This window comes from Phascolarctos cinereus, unplaced genomic scaffold (assembly GCF_003287225.1).
Source record: "Phascolarctos cinereus isolate Bilbo 61053 unplaced genomic scaffold, phaCin_HiC Scaffold_7;HRSCAF=346, whole genome shotgun sequence".
Taxonomy (NCBI): Eukaryota; Metazoa; Chordata; class Mammalia; order Diprotodontia; family Phascolarctidae; genus Phascolarctos; species Phascolarctos cinereus.
In genome coordinates, this window is record NW_027556180.1 from 160,120,866 (window position 1) to 160,145,488 (window position 24,623).

Sequence of the window (24,623 nt, forward strand, 5' to 3'; positions counted from 1 at the left end):
TATATGTGTGTGTGTGTGTGTGTGTGTGTGTGTCTGTGTGTGTGTGTGTCTGTGTGACTGTGTGTGTGTCTGTGTATTTGTAAATAGCTGTTGGTGTGTGATCTCTCATTAGAATGTGAGCTCTTTGAGAGCAGAGACTATTTTGTTTGTTTGGTTGGGTTTTGGTCACTCTTTGTATCCCCAGCACTTAGAGTAGTACCTGGAATATAGGAGGCACACACACATTATGTATATAGATGTAGATGCAGATGTAGATGTAGATGTAGATGTAGATGTAGATGTAGATGTAGATGTAGATGTAGATGTAGATGCAGATGTAGATGTAGATGCAGATGCAGATGCAGATGCAGATGCAGATGCAGATATAGATATAGATATAGATATAGATATAGATATAGATATAGATATAGATATAGATATAGATATAGATATAGATATAGATATAGATATAGATATAGATGTAGATGTAGATGTAGATGTAGATATAGATGATATAGATATAGATATAGATATAAACGTAGATGTAGATACAGATACAGATGATACAGGTGTAGATGTAGATATAGATGTAGATTAGATATAGATTATAAATATAGATGTAGATATAGATATAGATATAGATATAGATATAGATATAGATATAGATATAGATATAGATATAGATATAGATATAGATATAGGTATAGATATAGATATAGATATAGATATAGATATAGATATAGATATAGATATAGATATAGATATAGATATAGATATAGATATAGATATAGATATAGATATAGATATAGATATAGATAGATGTAGATGTAGATATAGATGTTATAGATATAGATATAGATATGGATACAGATATAGATGATATAGATATAGATATATGATATATGATATGGATATAGATATAGATATATATTTTTTGTCTGGACTTGTTTGACTCTGCTTGGCTCCGGAAAGTAGAACCAGGGTCAATGAGTATGTTTCAAGGAACAGATTTAGTTTCAGTGTCGGCACAGATTTCTTGCCAATCCAAGCTGCCTAGAAGTCATATGCCTTGGGAGGTAGCCGATCTCCCCCTCACGGGATGTCTTTGGATGGTTATTTGTAACATATTTTATGGGGGATTTTTTAAAACTGTAGGCTTCACTAGATGGCTTCTGAAGTCCTTCCAATTTTGATATTCTATTGGAAATTACACTCCTGCATGTGGCCAAGTTGCATAGTCAATAGAGGATTGGGCCTAGAAAGATCTGAGTTCAAATTTGGACTCAGATACATAGTAGCTGTGTGACCCTGGGCAATTCACTTAACCTCTCTTTGCCTCAGTTTCTTCAATTATAAAATTGGGATAATAGTAGCACCCATCTTGCAGGGTTGTCATAAAGATAAAATGAGATAATGTTTTTAAAGTACTTGGCAGAGCTCCTGGCACATAGTAGATGGCCTATAAATACTAGCTATCATGAAGAGGATGATGGTGGTGATAACTGTTATTGTTCTTATTATATTAACCATTGCCTTCATTGGTTTCCTCAATTGTAAAATGGAAATAATAATAGTATATACTTGCCAGAGTTGTTGTGAGGATAAAATGATACAATATTTATAAAGCATTTTGCTCAGTGCACATAGTAGGCACATAATAAAGTTTATTTGCTTCCTTCATGCCTAGAGTATAGTCGTTAATACTGAATAAAACATTTTAGGAAGGATATAAATATACTAGAACTTCTCTAGAAGAGAATGATTAGGATGGTGAGAAGCTTTAAGTCTGTATCATAAAAGGATCTACTGTAGAAGCTAAGGATGCTGACCCTGCAGAAGAGAAAGTGTGAGGACAGAAGATAGCTGTCTTAAAATATCTAAAAGATTATCACATATCAGCTATATCAGAAGAGCATTAAGCTTGTTTTGTTTACTGCTGGGGTCAGAACTAGAAATAATCAATGGAAGTTTCAGAAAGGCAGATTAAAGTTCTGATGTGGGGGGAAATGTCCTAAGAAGCTATCTCGAAACAAAATGGCTTTTGTGGGGCTGGTGGATTTTTCATCATAAAGGTTCTGGAGACTCAGACTCAGTTTCTTCATCTATATTGTGGAGATAATAATAAAACCTACTTCAGAGGTTTAAATTCAGAGAATTAAGTGAGATGATACTTTTAAGGTGCTTCATAAACCTTCAAGTGTTATACAAATGCTGGCTATTACGTTATGCCCCCTTCTTAAGGATCTTGTAGAGGGGATTCCTATTCAAGCATCACTTGGATAAGATGGCCTCTTAATTCTCTTTCAACTCTTTGATTCTATTACAGAGTCTTATGCACTCCAGAGAGAGAATTGAGGAACTCTAAGTACAGATTGACGCATATCTTTTCACTTTCTCTTCTTCTTGCTTTTTTTTCATAACATGGCAAATATGACAATATGTTTTGCATGACTTCTCATAAAGTATATCATAGTGCTTGCCTGTTCAGTGGGTGGAGGAGGGGGTTTAGGGAAGGAGAAAATTTGGAACTCAAAAAAAATCCTTAGAATGAATGTTAAAAATAAATAAATACAAATTTAGACACACCCAAAGAGGTATGGAACTGTTGTCAGGGAATGGAATACATTAGTAGGAAATTATATATGATGAGTAGGATGAGATTTGAAATAAACCCCTTTAAAATTAAGCAGAAAGGTTTAGACTTAATGCAAAAATTAATTGAGAGTCTTATAGGTCTCTGAACATGAAAATAACCTGATGAAAATATTGTTCCAGGATAATTAGTCAAGTGGTGCATATCTGAAAGGCACACTAGGAGAGGCTGTGAGACCAACTATCAGTCAGTGGCAATAATAGAAGTGTCAAGTGATGACTAAGGAGGTGACAGTGGGAAATGGGAAGGAAAGGACAAACTGGAGAAATATTTCCTAAAGACTAGTTGACATAATTGCATAGTCTTTTAAACGAAAGAGGGAAACAGTCAGGCAAGGCCAAAACAAAGCCTGAAAGAGAATAAGCAGCAATAAAACATAGGAGAAAGATGACTTTTTTTAAAATTTTTTTTTGGAGGGCACAAAGAAGGTGGTAAAATTGATTTGTTCAGTTTTAAGCACATTGAATAGGAAGTGACAATACAATCAACATTTTTAAAGTGCCTAAAGTTTTTCAAAACATCCTTTATATATTATTTTATTTGAACCCTACAGCAACCCTGTAAGACAGATATTAGCAGTATTATTATACCATTTTAACAGAAGAAGTTCAGAGGCACAGAAAGTTCTAATTATTCATCATCACCCAGCTACTAAGTATCAAAGGTAGAATTTGAACCCAAGTCTTCTGGATTCCAGCTCCAAAACTCTACCCACTATGATATTCTGTCTCTCAGCAGATAAGCCCTCTGGCAGGTAGAAATATGAGGCTTCAGTCGTTGAATATGGATAAATGTTTAATTACCAGCTCTCTACAAAACACAACACACTCATAAATTTAATCTGTTTAACATTTCATTTTTTCCATCACTTTCTGAAGTTTAAAGATAATCAGCAAAACAATAAATCAATTCCTGATTTGCAGCATTTCCCAACTTTTCAGTAGGAACTGGTTCCAGCATATCCTTGGCCTGGGATTAGACTGAGAAGTTTGAGTGGAGATATAGACTCACAAGTAATCAACAAAAGTAATAATTTCTCCATTAACTTTTATTATGTACATCAGAAAGAAATAGGTTGGATGTTTAAATTCAGACTGAATAAAGTCATATCTTGTAGGAAAATAAAATACTATAATGTAATTTCTCTATAAATACTCAATCCCATATTAATCTAATTATTTATAAAAAATTACTTAACCAGGTATGTGATGTGTTCCTTAATAGGAAAACAATTACAATACAAAAAGTACAAAGATGAGTGAATGGATGGATGATGGTTTGTATAATAAAAGTATATCTTTATTTGTCTCTCCTAAATGAAATGCTTCTTCTGCAAAGTGAATTTAGTAAACTAGAGTGATGCTATAAATTACATGTATGTATGTGTGTATGTATGTATGTGTACATATATATGTATGTGTGTTTGTGTATATATACACTCACACACACACATGTTTCTTTCCCATTCATCTCAAGCTCTATTTTTTTTCCCAAAGACATCTCCCTCGCCTCCTTATGGGCTGATATAATTTATGGAGCTTAAATTAACTTTTAACTATAACTGGGAGATAAAATCCCCAATCCACATCTAATTGTTGAAGCTTACAGTATTACACATATTGCAGAGAGATAAATTTGGCTCAAAAAATCTATGACAAAGAATTAAATATGTTTGATGGAGGCAGTAGTCTGTGGAAAACATCTAATTCCCCTTTACCAGAACAACAACACTATACTAAAACACAGGGGAAAATATTATTTTGTTGTTGAGTCGTTTCAGTTGTGCCTGACTCTGCATGACTCCCTTTGGGAATGCTTTGCCATTTCCTTCTCCAGCTCATTTTACAGATGAGGAACTAAGGCAAACAGGTTTGAGTGACTTGCTCAGGATCACAAAGCTTGTACGAGTCTGAGGCCAGATTTGAACTCATGATGATGTCTTCCTGATTCCAAATCTGGTGCTATCTACTGCACCCCCTAGCTGCCCCAAAAATATTTTATCTTGGGCATAATAAATGCTACTTTTGAAAGTTTGGAAAGCAGAAACTTAGAGGGACTGGGGTCAATTCTTCAAGTTTGGCAATTTATTGTTTGGTTAGAATATTTTAAAGTTTCACCTTTTTCTCCATTACAAGGCAAATATTATTGCCATTATGATATAGGGATAGAAAAAGCATCCATCTTGAAATATACAAAAATAAAAGGAGGCAATTTTTTAAAAAAATAATGTTTTCAATTTTATAATTGATTGCTTTGTTTTATGTTTGGTTATAAAATAGTCACGTATTAGTAAATTAGGTTATGGTTATAAGTGGGGCTGAGTAGGTAGTGACTTACATTATTTTTTTTAATCAATCAATCAATCAATCAATCACCATGTATTAAGCACTTTCTTTATGCCAGGCACTGTGCTAAGTGCTGAGGCACAAAAAGAGGCCAAAGACAGTCCCTGTCCTCAAGAAGCTTACAATCTAATGTGGGAGAAAACATGCTAACTGATATATACAAATCAAACTGTATAGAGGATAAATAGGAAATAATAAACATAGTGAAGGCATTGGAATTAAGAGAGGTTGGGGAACACCTCCTGTAGAAGGAAGATTTCCTGGCAACTCCTGTTCTGGCTTGTGGTGATATCTAAAGTTTTGCCATTGAGATTCATTTCTTTGGCTTAAAGTAATGGTGATGTTTCAAAAGTTCGATTAGAGTGTAATCCATCAACAAGAATTTATTAACCACCTACAATGTGTTAGTTACTGTCTTAGGTACTAGGGATACAAAGAGAAAAGAAATGAAGTATTTACTATAAGGAGATAGGCAAGAAAAAGTTAAAGTTGGGGAGAGGGGCAGTGATTGCCAGAAGAATTTGCCAGAAAAGATGGGAGGGGATGACACAAAAGACTACAAAAAGAAGCATCAGCCTTGGTGAACAGAAAGTCTATCTTTTTAACAGAGACTGGAGTAAAGGAAAAGAGAATGGAGACGATGTCAAAAGATTTTGATGTTTTGAGTAAGGGAGAAGAGCTCCTGGCACATGCCCTCTAGTTTCCCAACAATATATGATATGAAGTCCTCTACCTAGAGGGAAGCAGGATGGGAGAGTGTGGAAGTCCTGTACTCAAAAAAAAAATAGATTGGGAATATCCATCCTGCGGAATGTCAGAGAGACTCAATTGGGGAAAAAGAAAAGATTTGCTTTGCAACAACAAGGGTCTAATTGAGGACCAAGTAGACATTGGTGTATGAATTCTTCCAGCATCATTCAGCAGTGTGTGAGTAGGAGCAGAGAATCTAAAAGTGAGGACAATAATGAGTTGAAGTTTGGCACAGCACAATCTACAATAAGATGAGATACAAGAGATTCTAAAGTACATGAGTGTAAAATTGGAGTATCTTACTCAAGAGTTCAGATTAAGAAGGAATTGATCATGAAAATACAATAGGGGTGATGGCTTAGGAGAGTGTTGAAGGGTGGCAATACTATGGGTCACAGTGATGGTGAATAATAGGTTTAAGAAGAATGGGGCATAGAAAAGTATGGAATGAAAGATGGTTAAAATCAGAGAGAAGAATTGCAGAGTTTTTAACAATAGAAATAGAATACTTGTGGGTGATGGTGAGATGTGTATAGACCATCTTGATATTTCTAACACACAACAGTCCATCTCCATGCCTTTGCATTAGCCATCCATCATACTTATACTGCGCTCCCTCTTGACCTCTGTCTCTTAGAATCCCTGTTCCTTCAAAGCTCAGCTCAAATTCAACTTCCTAAATGAGACCTTTCATGATCCTCCCTCCCACATAAACACCTCCCCACTAGTTCCTGCCCATAAAATTTACTTTGCATTTATTTTGTTATTACATATATTGTACGTGTTAGATTGTCTCCCTCTGTATAATGGAAGCTCCTAGAGAACAGGGGTTATTTCCTTATTTGTTTCCATAGAACCTAGAACACTGTCTGGCACACAGTGAGCTCATAATAAATGTTTGTAGCTTGACTAAATGATCATCCCTTAAATGGCTAATGTGGGTTGAAAATATTTGTCATGGAAGTTGAGGATGTTGATGAAATAAGAATAAAGTATAGGTATGCATAAAGAATGGGCCAAATAAGCTGGAATATCTAGCCCATGAGCTATGCACATCTGTGAAAGTCAGGATATTTGAGGGAATGTCAGCATGCATATTGAAGTCTTCCTGCATAAGGGTAAAAATGGCAATGAAGAGGATGACTTAAAGCCTGGTAACTGAACTCTTTAAGATAGGCAGGAGAATGAACTACTAGATATGACCAGGATCTGGATTAACCCCTGGACAGTGAATGAAGGCATTAACACCTTAGCAGGAACGGAAGTTTCAAAAAGTCAAATTTAGACTTAATGTAAGAGAAAACCTTTCTACCTTTGGAGCTATCCAAAAGAACAATGGGCTACTTTGTGAGGTAGTGGATTTCCCCTCATCAGAAATCTTCAGATAAAGGTTAAATGACCACTTGCCAGATATGTTGTAGAAGGAAATCTTGTTCACACACAGCTGGACTTCACAATCTCTGAGGTGCTTTCCAACTTTACAAACTTGTGAGTCTATAAATTTATTTATCACATTCAGTCTTTGTTGACAGCGAGCTCAGAGATGGAGTGGGGGGAATGCAATAGAGCACAAGTAAATTTTGTTAGCAAGAAGAATGGGAAAATATATTTGGATCACAGGATACCACTGGAGGAAGGCAGATCTAATTCATTAGCCTTCATCAGTTGCCTCTTTGGGGGCAGGGAAGTGTAGGCAACAGAACTGAATTATTGTGGAACTGGATGGTGGAAGAAGTGGGAAAGATAGGGGGAGAATGTGGGAAATTTTATGTTAAGTCTTGGGTTAAGACCTAAAGGTTATGTTTAGGGATATGACATTTAAAAATCCTTAATCCTACTTTCTGCAATAAAAGTCTGCAAGTCTACATGAAATTGAAAAATATTTATTTGGAAAATATTTGAATCACCAAATTAAATCTTTAATAATTAAGAACATCATCAATCCTCCAAGTGAAACCGATGGCCCCAGCGTCCCTAGGCTCTGGTCTTGCACGGACTAGGTTCAATACTGGGATACCATGCTCTCAAATAATCTCATTGGATTGGCATTGACTCCCTCCTTGTAGTTGACCCTGGGATATCTCAGAATACATCTCATGTTTGAATGACCTATGTACTGGGGGAATAGAGTTCCCAGCTCTCTTGAAATCATAGATGGTACAGGATGCTTTTAGTTTACCCCATAGCATATGGTGAAAATATCAAGACCTTAAACAATCAATATAATTCTCCTTATTCTGAGAATCCCACCTTCCCTAGGTTCTTATAAAATCCTACAGATTCCTAATGTCATACTGTGTGTTGGATTTCCCTCAGAAAGGTAAAGAAAACTACTTGGAGGAGTAAGAGAGGAAACCCCTAATCATTTACTTTTTTTATCAGAGACCCACATAAAAATGCAACCTACCTAGACCACGTAAATTAACTAAAATTTCAGTGTATTTTCTATTTAGTAACCCCTAAGAATTTCACTTCCAGAAGGAGTTCAAGTTCTCAGTAAAGTACCTGAAGGTTGCCTTCCTACATGGGTCTCTGGGATGAAAATGAAACCCAAGTCCAAGTATCTAGACATGCTATGGCAATTACTTGAAAGACTGGAAATACAGAGATAATAGTACTAGAAAGCATTAAATGCCAAAAGAAGCTATGATTTCATGGCAGAAGCTATTTTTCACTGCTATTTAAAGAAAAAATGCTTTGTGCTAAATTTGGCTAACCCTAGGTCAACCAGAGTTAATTGTATCCAGAAGAAGGTCAGAGACCTATGGATGAGTCATGTCCTTAATGGAAGTAGAGACAAAGATTCTGGGATTGCACAAACACTGGGAAATTATCCAGTTCGTTGGATCAATGTGAAGGCACAAGGATTTATTTTGATTTGTATTTTTGTCTGTCTTAGAGGTCACTGTGGCCAAAGAACTCATCATTTAGAGGCCAGCTTTTTCTTGATGAGTCTTCCTCATGCTCATTCTCAGACATCAGGCATAGGCAACTCGAGGATTTCCCACTCCCATCCCCCAATTTAGAACAACCTGCTAGAATTTGCTCCATTGCACAGATTAGGAGAATCTGGCATTATTTTGATACCATGAGGAGGCACGGGCAAAAGATCCCTGTGTTAACTGGGTGGAGTGCATTGTACTGGGTGATCGATTTGTGGTAAGAAAGGTTTGAGTTTTAACTCTGTCTCATACTTCATAGCTATGTGACCCTGGATGAGTCATTTAATTGTTTTCTGCCTCAGTTTCCTTATCTATAAAATGGGGACTATCATAACATCATTTCAATGGTGTTGTGAGGATAAATGAGATAATACGTGTTGTCTCAACAGTCTTAATACCTGAAGTTTTAAAGCTTAAAACAACACTAATATTTTTAGAACTCCTTGCATTTGCAAAATGATGTATAAACCTTCAAGTGCTATTGTCAATGTTAGCTATTATTATTACTCCACTGATAAAGTTGGGTCTGGCCCTCTTGAGTGCATCTACCTCACCTCCCGCAAAGAAGACTGCCTTATGAGTGGCAAGTGTTAATACATTTGGACCAAGAATATTTGCAGAGCTGCAGAGCAGGCCATTCTTATAATTTGGATAGCATCTGATTTTGAGAAGAAGAAAGAAGAAAGATGTTCTAGAAACATCAAAACTGGCTGAAAGCAACTTAGCTAGTTTTGGGCGGAAGAGAAAATCCTGCTTTCTGAAATAAATCCTGTGCATAAAAAATGAATCTTAGAAGCATCGAGGAAGTCTTTCCAGGCCTTTAATAGTGTACCACAGTGTAGTCTAGGGCTAAAGTCACATCCATTCCAATATCAAAGTTCCTCTTTTCCCAGTATCAACCTTTCCAATGTTTCTTTTTTCAAGAATAGCTGTATTTATGTTATTAACTACATTAAATATATGCTGCAAATTTCTTCAACTCTTAAGATGAGTAGACCACTGTATTTTGTCATGGGTCAAACTTCGCTAGCAACAAAAAAATAAAATTATCAGTAAAACTTTCTATTGCAACCTAATTCAATAAATAAATAGTAAGTGACTTCTACATACAAGAGATATCTGGGAATTTATATGAGCACAACAGGCCCTGGCTTCAAAGACCTATTAAACTAATAAAAGGGAAAAGATTTATTTTGCCAGTAGTTTTTAATCAAAGCAGTAACCAATAATGACTTTAAAAAAAAAAACGACAAATAGTGATGTATGCCAATGACATTTCATCAGAGAGGGGATGGACTGGATGTGTAGAATAAGTTATATCTTTTCAGATGTAGTCAACATTTTTAACTTGTTCTGATTGACTATACTTATTTACTAGAAGCAAAACCTCAATGGGGTAAATTTGTGGGTAATGATGGAAATAGTTTTAAAAATTGAAAAAAATAAGATATTAGAATATACAAAAATAAAAATAAATGCAAGTGGGGACATACAGTTTATGTTAACTTTAATATATAATTTTTATAATAGCTAGCATATTTATAGTACTCTAAGATATGTAAAAGCACTTTACTCATACTATCTCATTTTATCCTCACAACAACCCTGGTAGAAACATGCTGTAAGTATCCCCCTTTTACAGACTAGTAAACTGATGTAAAAAGAGGCAAACAACTTGCTTCGGGTATGTGTCTAAGCCTGGATTTAGAACTATGGTCTTCCTGACTACAAGTCTAGAGCTATTCACTTGGGCCACCTTGCTATACATAATGGAAGTCCACATTTTCGTAGACACTTATTTTTTCTGTTCTCTGAAAATTGAAACCTGTTGATTGTTAAGTTGATATTTATTTTAAAAGATGAGGAATTTAAACTAATCAATACTACACAAGACAGGGTGTGATAGAAGGTTCTCATAATATAATGGAAAGATCACTGGATTTAGTGAGGGGAACTTTGGGCAAGTATATTCACTTGTTTGGTTGATCCTTGGTTTTCGTTTTGGGTTTGGGTTTTGGTTTGCTTTGGTTTTAGTGCTTAAGCTTTTATTTACTGACAAATGATGTGCTCCAGCACCTTCCATACAGCATGAGAGATGTACAGGTTTATTCCATATTGACAACAGAAGAAAAGTCTTGGGGAAACATGGTTACTCAAAATGTGAGTTCTAGGGGTTGGCTACTAGCAAGAACTGTTAGTAAGGCCTGCAGCCTAGGACAGTGGGGACTACTTAAGGAAGGATATCTTCTTTTTTCACAAGCCCCCCTGCAACTGGAAAGAAAAAAAAATGTGGCTTATGATTGAAAGCTTCCTCTTCCCCTCAAGGTAAGGAGTATCTTAGAAGAGGACACTGTTATGTATCTTATTATGCACCAAAATATATTGGCTCAGGTGAGTCAAGCTTCTATTTGATTTTAACTGAAATGTATGAGATCAAGGGAGCAGGTAGGATAGAGTGCCTGTCTTGGAGTTAAGAAGCTTCGTCTTCCTAAGTTCAAATCTGGCCCTGGGCACTTAATAGCTGTGTGACCCTGGGCAAGTCATTTGACCCCATTTGTCTCCATTTCTTCATCTGTAAAATGAACTGGAGAAGGAAATGGCCAACCACTCCAGTATCTTTACCAAGAAAATACCAAATGGGGTCATGAAGAATTGGACATGATTAAAACAACTGAACAACAACAACAAGATCAAGATGGTAGATGTCCAGCTGAAGACCTTAGACTGCAAAGTAGAAAGGGCATTGTGATGATTTCATCAGGAAAGGATCACTCCCAGTCGTCAGTGGGTGCAGGGAAAACTTCAGGGAGAAGGCGCTTGAGTTTGGCTTCAAAGAAAGGGAAGGAAGAGATTGTGGGATCACTCTAGAGGGTGAAAATTTATGACAAACGCAGCTGAGGGTATGATGAACAAAGATGAGAAAGCGGGAGAAGGCAAGCGAAGAACCCTGAATATAAAAGAATCCAGGTTGGCTGGTTTGGAGAGTACTACAAAGGCAATATAAGACAACATTTAAGGGGGGAGATAAAGATATTCAGCGGGGGTCCCTGATGGCAGGATGAGAAGCCTCTGTTTCTTTCAGCAGGCAATGGGGAGCCACCAAAGACCCTTGAGCAGAGGATTAAAGTGCTGAGAGAACCTGTCAGCTATTTCCTAGCAGATGAGAGTTTTGCAGCTAATTATTTACTGATTTATCCAATTACTTCATGTAAACAGTGAAAACACCACAAAGTGCTGCCTTACAAGCAAGAGCCACCTGTGGTTACTTAGTTTGCCTGGCTCTGACTGCCAGTTACACTGATCTGAGGGCTTAAGAGAGGAAATGAAGGGGGGGGGGGGGACGACAAGAATTTTGTAAAAGCATAAACAAGAAAAGCACCAGGACAGAAACAGGAGAGGAGAACACGAGGAAGCCTTGGAGAAATTAGTCGTTCCTAGACTCTTCACTTTTCTAGTTTATTTCTTCCGATATTTTAATAAGACCCAGCTGAATCTGATTTTACATTTCTTTCCCACTATCACTCACTATTCCCCAACTGACTGCAGGAAAAAAAATCAATTAAGCTCTTTCCATGTGCTATGCATTAAGGAGTCAAAGAAGAAAAATTAAACAATCTCTACCCTCAATAAGCTTGCATTCTATGGGGGTGGAGACAGACAAATGGATGGATGGATAGATAGATAGACAGATATAAATATATACAAAATTAATTCAAAGTAATTTGGCAGTAGTAAATGAAGGCATCATGAAAGGTTTTATTCAGAAGGTTGAGGTTTTGGAGGAAGCTAGGGGTTCTAAAGGTTGGGAGTGCATATCAGGTGTGGGAGAAAGACTGCTCAAAAGCACGGAGGTCAGAGATGAAATGCCCTACTGAGTGTGAGAAATAGCAAATAGGCCATTTTGCTACAACATAGAGTATGTAAATGTGAGTAATGGGTGATTTCTGGAATGGTATTGTTGAAACTGACCATAAAGGATTTCAAAACCTTAAATGGAAAAATGACCATGCCTTGTCCTACCCCCATTTTGTGGAGGATGAATTAAAGAAGAAAAAGAAGAAACAGAGAATTGTAGAATCTTAAGAGTTACAAGGGAACTCAGAGGACTTTTAATCCAATCTCCTTTCTAGTTTCTTACCTTTTTTTTCTACAACACCCACAAGTTATCATCCAAAATATGCCAGAAAACTCCACTGAAAAGGAATTCACAACCTAGTGAGAGTTCATTCAATTTTTCTATTTACTTTTATTTTAAAACTCCTGACTTTGTTACTTAGTTTTGATCTTTTCTAAAGATAGGCAAACCTTTGCAGACCATGGGGATGCTTTTATAATTCTGTTACAAGACAGTTTATGAAATCAAAATAAAATTATGCTTGGTCACATTTATGTTGCATAGGTTATCAAGTTTGAAAGATGATTCAAAATTGTAAGGAAAAGCTAACAGTGGACTAGGTTTTTAAAAGAGCCCACCAGGGTAAAACAATGGGCCTAATTAAATATGATGACATTAAATTGTTATACATGTTAAAGCCCACCTCTGTGTTTAAAAGAGTCAATTTCATATGTCAAGATGGGGAAGATGTAGAACATCTTTTGATTAAAAAAAACATACAAAAAACTGGGAGTTTTAGTGGACCATAAATTCAATTTAAACAATTTGACAAGCTAGGCAAAACAAAAATAAAATAAAATAGACAAAAAAAAGGCCAAATAAACTAACCAATCAATCAACAAGTAACGCTATCTCAGACTACATTAAGAGAAGAATAATGTCCAGGACTACAAAAGCAATAGTCCCATCATACCCTGAACCAGTTGGATGATGTCTGGAATAGTGTATTTATTTCTAAGTATTAAATTTTAGAAAGAAAATTAATTAGCTGAAAGGAATGATGGGAAGACATCCAGAAGTTTAAAGAGCCTTAAGTTCATGCCATATAAAGATTAGCTGAAAGTGTTTCACCAAATTAGAAAAGAGAAGACAAAGATATAGGAGTAGCATCAAGTCGGTGGGTAGCTAGGTGGCTCAGCAGATAGCATGCTGGGGCTGGAGTCAGGAAGACTCAACTTCTTGAATTCAAATCTATTCTTAGACACTTACTAGCTACATGACCCTGAGCAAGTCACTTAACACTATTTCTCACCTATAAAATTCCTCATCTGTAAAAACTTACAACTCCTCAACTATAAAATGAGAAGGAAATGGCCAACCACTCTAGTATCTCTGCCAAGAAAACCCCAAATGGGGTTATAAAGAGTCAAATGAGACTGAACAGCAAACATCATACCTGTCTTTTCAAGTAGTTGAGGGACTATTATATGGAAGATGAAATGGAACTATTATGCTTTTCCCCAGAAGGCAAAAATGCTGTAGAAGAAATAGATGGAAGTTGCAATGAGATAAATTTAAGGAAGAAACTTCCTGTAAGAGATGTAAGGAACTTACAAAGAGAAATTAAAATCCATATCAGAGCTAAGCCCTGGAGCAGAATTACCCTTGCTGATAAATGGAAGGTGAATAAATCAGTGCTTCAACCCTCTATTAACCCTCTAATAACCACTGAAAGTACAGACACTGAACCTCCTACCATCTGGACTTCAGCATAGGTCCTTCACCAGGCTCCATCTAGAAGCAGAGTCTCACTACCACCACCTGTTCTACAAATCTCCAAAGGATGGTGATTATATCAATGCTAAGCCTGGAATCAATACCCGGAATATAACTACCATTACTGCTAAGAAAGGTTTGACAATTTTCAGTCCTTATAACTAACAAATTCCAGATCTCAGAATGCCCATGGTTCATATTCATGGGCTGCTGAGGCAGAAACCCTTTTCCACTGTTTCATTGCCTCTATTCCTCCTATCCATCCATGTTAGCCCCACCCATCTCATTTTTATAACTGTCCTGTCTTTCCCTTCAGTTGTATCTTATATAACACAGTTCTATTACTCAAATAAGCATTTATATTGAACTGTTACCTTCTATCTTTCTGCAATCATGGACACATGGCTCCCCCCAGAAGAAACTGCACCCTAAGCCCTTTCTCCATTGCTGGATATACCTTCTGTTATGTGATCCAACTCCCATGACCAACCTTTGGCACACTGGGCAATGAGGAGTAGCTGATGGGGTCCTTGTTTCTGGCCACTATTTTTAGACTTTTGTGTCACCAATTCCACTTAGTAATCTCTTTTTCTTTGAGGTTCATTCCATCCAGTGTATCACCCTGTCCTAATACTAGTAGCTATTTTCTACCAGTCTTCAAAATGTTCTTCTTTCTCAAAGAGTTCATTACCTGTCTTACAATCTTATCCACCTCAGCTCCTGCACTTACACTTGGAGGCTTCAATTTACATGTTACTGTCCCCTCAAATACCATAACTTCTCATTATCAACCTCTTCTACTCCAGTGACACATACCTTCATTCCACCTTAGCCACATTCAATGATGGTCATACCCTTCATCTGATCAATACCAAAAATACTTCATCTACATTATCCAGAACTCTGAAATTCTTCTTTCTGATAATAATCTCCTACACTTTCATCTTTGCCTCACCACTTTAAATTTTTTTCTTCCTCCTCCAGACACACAACTCCATCATACTTTCCAAAGCAAAACCATATGCTCACCAAAAAATGGTTATGACTGTCATGGAAGAGTTTCATGTCGAGTCCAAAGTAAAGAGAGATTTCCTCTGAATGTTAAGGTGAGTTGCTCTAGATTTTCCTATTCACTGATTATACCACACCAATTGAATTAGTCATCTTGGAAATCATCACCCAAAACATTTTAACATAAAATGCACAGATCACATGTGGCTTTGTGCTTTAAGAAAATACTTCTTTGCTGGGAGTAACAGAGGGACTATATACAGGTACGTAGTACTTCGTATACTATCCTCAATTGATGGATTTGTTAATTTTGATGAATGGCTCTATATTGTTTCAATTCTTCTTTAGAGGAGATGGCTCTTTATATGGGAAGAACCTAATAGATTTGGAAATAAAGGAAAGGGAAGGGAATAAGCATTTATACAGTGCCTGCTATATGCAAGGCACTGTACTAAATACCATACAAATATTATCTCTTTTGGTCTTCACTAAAATCCTGGGAGGTAAATTTATTATAATTTCCATTTTACAGATAGGGAAACTGAGGCAGATAGTGGTTAAGTGACTCACCCAGGGTCACACAGCTAGTAAGTGTCTGAGGCCAGATTTGAACTCAAGTCTTCTGACTCTCTACTCAATGAACTATCCACAGCATGCACCACCTAGCTGAATTAAAAGATCATTCAAATAAAGATATGGAAGAAAGCGAATTTAAAATTTTAAAGCATTTGGTTTAACCATTCACATTGTTAAAAAAAGATGGATAAATAATTTCTCTTATCCAGATTGTGACGTGTATGATATAAATACACACACACACACACACACACACACATATTGGTATTTGTATGTTTGTATACACACATATACACTGATCTAGACAGTCTTTCAAAGACCCCTGGTCCCCACACAGTAATATAACTTCTAGTCTCCACCCCCTCTACCCATCTAACTCTAAAATGTAGAGTAAAAAAAAATGTCCTTAAGATGTATACAATCTGATGTGTTTATATGTGTACACACACACATACATGTAAATGTATACGAGTATATGTGTGTGTGTGTATATATATACATATATATATACATATATATATGTATGCACATCTTATTAGGTTGAAACAGAGTGTCTGTTCTCAATCAGATAAAACTGATTGACCTAGTTTCCTTATATATAGTCAGTTCTCTGTCATATGAGTACTGGATTTCATGCAATATACACATTTCATTGACCTCATATGTTTTTAATGGTATTTTTTTTCTTAAAAAATGTGTACTCCACCAACAAAATATACTCCTTCAAATTATAATTCTTAAAGAGAATGGTTTCATCATGAAAAATTGAAGAATATATGTCAAAATCTTGTGAACTCCATGCCATATTTTATAAAATGCATGAGTATAGCAAAAATAAAGGGATCTATTCCATATTAGTTTTTAAAGATGCAATAAGGTTAAAATGTTTAGTATGCAATTTAATTGTCTTAATTATTTTACTTTGTACCACTTAATTTGTTTAACACTCCATGTGTATGTGTGTGTAGGTATCTTAGACAGAGTGTGCAGTGGATTACTAATTGGTTCCAGATTTAAAAAGAAAAAAAAAATAAAAGAATGAGTGGGTTAATTTCCTTTGGGAAATTACAAAATTCTTTTAATGACCCCATATCTGATCCCAGAAACAATGGACCATTTTTAAAATATCAATATTCTACCAGTATTATTATGTGATTGCAAGTTGTGGACCACTACAGGCTCCAAAGGGGGAAAAATTGAAAATCATAAAGGAGGTAATAGATAAGCTTATGCTGGGTGTCAGTAAGAAGCAATTCGTAATAAATAATGAACTTTGAAGAAGAACTTGAGTAAAAAATATCATCAGGAACACATTTCCTCTTAAAAAAGAAAAGGAGGTGGACTCTTCCCCTGGGGAGAGAGAGACAGATAAACAGTGGATAGCCTATGAATTTTGCTGGAATCCTCAAGATGCTAGGAGAAAATAAAGAATGCTCTCAGATATTGGGTAGACCCCTTTTGTAGGCTTATGGGAGTTGACCAGCATCTTACAGGACGCACAGATATAGATGGATTGCTATGTACATGGTTATAGGCATTGCCTGTATCACACAAGTCAACAGAGACCAACCACTGCGGCACTAAGGACTGGGAACACAAACAAATAAATAAGATAGTCCCTACTCTCAAGAAGTTTATATTCTAATGTAGGAAGACACACAGAAAAGGGAACCAAGAAGAATGAGGAGAGGTACTCATGAGAACATTGTAAAGAAATCAGGAGATTCAAGAGCAAAACTGGGAGAGGATTGAAGGAATGAGTGTGGCTGGCCTGGAAGTTTCCTCAAGATTCAGCTTTGAGGTAAAACTCACTAATCAGAGGCAGAGGAAGTGTTTGCAAAAGGAAAAAGATCTCCCAGTGTAAGAAATATTTGGATGATTCCTGGTTTGCCTGAGGATATGGTGGCTCTTGGTGGCAGTGCAATGGGCTGGGAGCTCAGGTAGCTGCAACAGTTAGTTGAGAAAGGAAAACATTACTACAATTATACAAGAACAAAAGTAAAGTGGTATTCCTTGGGTGATTATAGATTCTTGACTAAAGGCTGATTGACCCTATGTTAGAGACATTAGAAAAATTTCTGATGGGGTTCAGATTGGACCAATTGGTCTCTGTGACTCCTTCCAACCCTGAAATTCTATGATTCCAAAGCAGTTTTACCTGAGTATTACATAAGGAAAGGTTCTAGCAATAGAATGTGCTGGCTGGACTAGGGGATGCTTTAGTTAAAGTAGCTACTTTGCCTATAGGAAATTCTAATAGCGCACGAATAAACAGCTTTAGAACTGTATGTTGGTTGAGTTGTCCTCATGGTTTTTAACATTCCAGCTGTGGGTTGTTAATCAAAGCAGCTTGTTTTTGCTAAATCTAGGCAGAAGCAATTGCCTCAGCATTGTAAGACACTGTTTATGAAAAGAAGGTCATGGAATTTCCCATTTCAGAATTTCTCCTTTGGATACCTTTTTTTGAATTCCTGTTTAGGAATAGTGCTATGGACTTGATTAATTCTTTCTCTTCTAACCTTGAATTCTACTTCCTTGAAGTAAAATGGTTAAAGATAAGTCTTTGTGAATGTCAACTTTTTCATTTTAAAGCAAAATTAATTGAAATAGTTAAGCATCCAAAAAAACCCCTCACCTTCCCTTTAAACCATTTCTTTTTTTTAAGGGCCTTAAAATCATATTTATGGTGTTTAATTTCATTTCTCATTTTATTAACATGGCTGCAGTGATATTTTTTCCTTTTTCTGTTATAACCTGCTGATTTCTTAGGCTGTATTATTTTATGATGCATCCTTTAATTTTTTTCTATTATTTCACACTGATTGTTTTAATAGGTTTTTCAAAAATCCCCTTTTCTTTCTCAGCAAAGGATGCCTGTACTTGGAAAGGTTTTCTTTGGTGCATTTCCAGCTGTGGGATAGTCTAGTAAACTATATCAAAGGTTGTTAGTTTTCTGGTTTCTCCTATAGGTCTATGGAGATGAGCTTGTAATATTTATTTTCTAAAGTCTGTTTTCTCTGTTTATATCCTGCTGTTGAAACAAGCAACTCAATAAACTTCTTAATGAAGGTGGCTGAAACATTTCCTTTTTGCCTTGGTTTCTATTGCTTTTGAGATGACAGTTTAGCAAACATATTTCTATGCTCTGAAAACTTTCTGTGAACTTGAATTTGCCCTAATAAATAATTGTGAAATCATTAATTGGCACCAGTAGCTGCTGAGCTTAGAATTTTATAGTTTTTGAGACAACAATCACATGTTCAGGCTTCAATTATTTCTGGAATAAATTACATAATGAGCTACAATCACCTTAATGTTCTTTGTGATGAAGGCTATGGCTGACACTGAGTTTTTTCTTCTTTTATATCAATGTGATATAGAGCCCTCATCCTATGACATTTAGACAGTACTCAGTAAGAGAATTGTAAAAATATTTGAAAAAAATTTCTAGGCTCTTGACATAGTGCGTGGGCATCATTTTATGCTATTATGTTAACACCTGGATATTTGTGTCTTTATTTGACTCTCAGGTCTCTAAAGTTCTACCCTGCTGCCTACATGGAGTGGACAGGTGACTGAGTTCCCAGTGGCTATGCGAATTCCAACAAGTCCTGTCAAGTTAGAAGGCCTTCAAGAACAGAACCACTGTTAAACTGTATACCAGTTGCCCAAGCATCAACCTATCTATGTTTTAAGAGGTTCATATCTAGGTTTATTGAAAGATAATTAATTGCTTTCTATTGCTTTCTATTCACCAGGCACTATACTAGTCACTGGGTTGGCTGAAGGGCCAACTGAATACAACCACTAAAATTCTCAAAGATCGTATAATGAACAGATAACCATCTACACTGGTGGAGAGAGTATACACATTAACAAACACACAGATTCATTGATTAATTGAGCTAGTGTTTATTAAACACCTACTAAACCACTGATCTGGGGCAGCTAGGTAGCATAGTGGATAGAGTGCCAGGCCTGGAGTCAGGAAGACTCCTCTTCTTGAGTTCAAATCTTGCCTAAGACACTTACTGGCTATGTGACCCTGGGCAAGTCACTTAACCTTTTTATGAGTTCAAATCCATCCTCAGATACTTACTAGCTGTGTGACCGTAGACAAGTCACTTAACCCTATTTGCCTCAGTTTCCTCATCTGTAAAATGAGCTAGAGAAGGAAATGGAAACCTCTTCAGAAACTCTGCTAAGAAAGCCCCAAATATGTCACAAAGATTCAGACACAACTGAAAAACAACTGAACAAAAAAAAAAGCATTTACCTAAGCCCTGGGTATACAAATTGAAAAAAAACAAAACAAAACACTATCACCCAAGAAATTCATATTTGTTTCCCAAGGGGAACATACAAGATCACTTAACTCCTTAAGTTAACTCACTTAACTGATGCAGGATTCATATTTAACTCTTTCACACTCCTCAATCAAATGATATGTCCACTATGGTACACTTTCTTTCTCTTAATAAAAGACAGAGGTGAAGAGGCAATGCATTTCATGCATGAAGGGAAGGAAAGACCACCTGAACAAGAGGAAAGAGGTGACAGATTGAAATCCAAATTCACAAAACAGCAAGTTGTCCAGTTTTATTGGAAAATAGAATATGTAAAATGAAATAATGTGAAATAAGTCTGCAAAGGCAGGTTGAAGTCATAATCTGAAGGGAATGAAGTACCAAAATAAGGAGCTGGGGTTTTTCTTCATTGAGGCAATAGAGAGCCACTCAAGGATTTTGAGCAGGGAGGTGAGCAGATATTTTAGGAAAATAATTTTGGCAGATGTACAGAGGATGGATTGGTGAGATGAGAGACTGGAAGCTCACTAATGAAAGTCTATCTCGTAATGGAAGATCCATTGGGAAGCTGTTATGAGTCCAGGAAAGTAAAGGCCTGAACATGGTAGTAGCCATGGAAATGGATAGAATGAAATGATTAAAAATATGTGAAGCTAGTTCTTACAAGGTGTGGGCAATTTATTAGGATAAGAGGCAGATGAGAGAGGCAAAAGAGATGAGGATGACCATGTGGCAATTAACTTTGGTGACTTGAAGGACAGTGAAGTTACCCATAGGACATACAAGTGCAGTCAGTAAGTAGAGCCAGACTGGATCTTAGGAGTGATATAAGGGCTGAACCTATGGATTTAGAATGACTAGACTAGCCACCTCTTTGTCAGAACCCAGAGCAAAGGAAGGGAAAAGGTAGTAGAGATGATGTCAAGGGGTTTTGAATTGTAGAAGATGGATAAGCATAGAATTTCAATGTCAGAAGGGACCCCACAGCCATCCAGTTCAATCTACCCCTAAAAAAAGAATCCTCACTGCAATATATCTATCAGGTCATCTTCCAGCTTTTACTTCAATGAAGAGGAGCTCACTGTCTTCCAATGCAACCTATTCTACTACTTGAGATCTCTAATTCTTAGAAAGGTTTTCTTTACATCCAAGATTAAGTTTACTTCTTAGCCACTTCAATCACTGTTCCTGGTTCTCCCCTCTAAAGCCAAGCGACATGAATTTAATCCCTCTTTCCCTTGACAGCCTTTCAAGTACTGGAAGAAGAGAGATTCTTTAAGTATTGACATTTTCGACTCCCTGGTGAATTTAGAATCAGAACAAAAAAGATACTTCCTAAGGTGGGCTTTGTGAACAAAGTTCTCCCCAGCACGTAATAGCTGTGTGGCTCATAAATGTTTACTGTATGTCTGATGCTCCAATTGAGTAAACTAGTTCCTGGGAGTAAATTGCCTACCTTTAAAAGATGAATTGGCTTTCTCAGGGAACTAGACTGAGGTAACCTTAGTTTATAGTAATGATACCCTATCACCCTAAAAAACAGACAATTCACCACCCAAAGGCAGGCAATTTACTGCCAGGGAATAAATTATTTACTGGGAAGATCAGGGCTTATATATGAGTAAAAAAAAATTCACTGCATCTTGATTCAGTGAGGGACCTCTCTAGGAAATAGAGTTTCTACCTCTAACAACAAATTATTCATTCCAAGTAAGTGGGAATTAGGAATCATTATTTTAAAATTGTAACTAGCTTTTACTGAATGTCAAATGGTGAGAAATAATGATTAAAGTTAATGTTTATATAGTATTTTAAGGTTTGCAAAACATTTGCAAATATGATCTAATTTCATCCCCAAAACAACATTTTGAGGTAGATATCATCCCCATTTTACAGAGTAAGAAACTGAGGTTGGGAAATTAAAGGACTTGACCATGGTCCCACAGCTAGTAAGAATCTGAAGCAGGATTTTTATTTAGGTATACCTCACACCAAATCTACCACTTTAACCACTACGCTAATTAATATAAAGCATAGTCTTTGATTGTTTTCATTTCTTAAAATCATGAAATATCAGAGATTCAACAGACCCTTATCTATCTGTTCCAACCTGTTCTTCAAAAAAATTCTTTCTTTGACATCCTTGACAAGTGGCCTCTTCTTAAATTATATCTTACTACCTCCCAGAGCTATGCATTTAGCTTTTGCACAACTCTTTTTGTAAGAAAAATTTTCCTTATAACAAGGTGAAATCTACCCCTCTGCAATTTCTTTCCATTACTGTTAGCTCTGCCCTCTACATTCAGGCAAAATAAGGCTGGTTTCTCTTCCATATGTTAGATCTTCAAATTCTTGAAGACAGATACCATATTCTTCTAAGTCATTTCTTCTCCATGCTAAGCATCTCCATTTTCTTCAAACATTTGGCATCTGATATAATTTCAAGTCCTTTTCAACATCCTACTCATACTCTTCTGGACATGCCAAATATTATCAAGGTCTTTCCTAAAATGTAACACCCAGAAATGGATAGCCTATTTGGAGAGACAAAATATACAAATAAAAATTCCATAAGAATATTTAGAAAGCAAAATATCAACCCATCCAAGATTGCATATGGGCGCACAGTAGTGGAAATTGAAAATATTGAGAATTTGCAAAGCCAAATACTCAGCTGAGTCTGAGTAGTCAGAGGTAGTCAGATTGTACCCCATTGACCTGAGAATGGCTACAGCCAAGTACGCTGTTGGATGAACAAGGAAGCTGGTATATCTTTCACCTTGTCAACTGTCTACACCTACTTTTGATTCATCTAGATGCTCTTCCATGAGAAGAATGATCTCTCCTTTGACTACAGAACATGCCTCCCACCCCCTTTTGAGAAATACGCTAGTGTATTGTGAGGAGAATCATTACTTCACATGAATATGTGTAGGCAAATTCAAATTATCTCATAAATTTGTGTGTTCCATAAAAATCATACAATGCTATCAATATAGTGACACTGTACCCTATGTTTAAGAGTGATGAGGTCATATCATCTCCCCAACCTACTTACAGTAGGATTAAATATGGCATCATGAGTTGCTCAGAAGATAATTTGCCCTTTTCCACAGAGAGTAGATATTTGTAGGATCGTATATTTATATCTGGAAGTGGCAAGAGAGGTCATCAAATCCAAGTCCTTCATTTTAGATAAGGAAACTAAGGCCCCAAAAGATTGAATGACTTTTCTGAGGTCACACAGTTAGTATAAAGCAAATCCAGAATTCAAAACAAAGTCCTCAGACTACAAAACTATCATTCTTTCCACCACAATATACTCTTTGAATTTGGTTAAAAAATAAATAATAATCACCACTCCATATGCAAAAATTTAACAGTACGTAGTACCTGGAAAAACACAATAGTAGGTACTCTGCTTTCTGGTTTTCTGTCATAAGGAAGTTTTTCAAGTTATAATTTCTTTTGAATTTATATTCATAGTCACTTCAGAAAGAAAAAGGAAAGAGGAAAGGAAGGAGGGAAGGAAGGAAAAAAGAAAGAGAGAGAGTCATAAAAGATATATATATATATATATATATATATATATATATATATATATATATATATATATATATATATATATATATATATATATAATATATATATATATATATTATATATATCTGTTTAAGACCAATAAAAATAGATATTTATTCTGATGAAAATAGAATATTCAAAGTTTAAAATAAGGACCAGTACTTACTATTTTTAATAGGAGTATAGTAAGGATATGAATCTTTCGCATTAGAAAAGGTTTCCCTTCTGCCTCCCACATGGTGATCATTGTACTTATACATCATAAGTGACTGTGACAAAAACAGTTCTGTCCCTCCAAGCACTTATTGAGCCTTAAATTTATTTCCAGTGTTTTCTCCAGGCAACCACAGGCTAATTTTCATTGTCCCACAGCACAGAGGAATACATGGAATTTCTTTAAAATGAAAAGGCAAGAAAAGGCAGAATAATGCCTGAGCACATTCACTAATGTAATTACCTAATAACTTCGCTACAATATAGAAAGAAGAATCACAGATGAGGTACCAAGAGGTTCAGAACACAGAGAATTAGAAAAGAGACAGTGCTAAGATCCATAGCCTCAGATGTCTATAAATAAAGTAAAAAAAAAATGGTTAACAAGTAAGATGAATTGGAGATCCTAATAAATGATGGTCAATTGAACATTATAGACATCTCTGAGACCTAGTAGAATTATACCTATGACTGAAAGACAGATGTGAATGAAAGGAGATAAAACCAAGAGAGAATTTTAAAAAGCAGGACAATTACCATTGTTTGTCAACATTCCAAGAGGAAATCCTAAAACCCAATGGAAAAGCGAGGTGGTGAGCACTGAGATTAAAACAACAACAACAACAACAACAACAACAAACCATAGAAACAGCA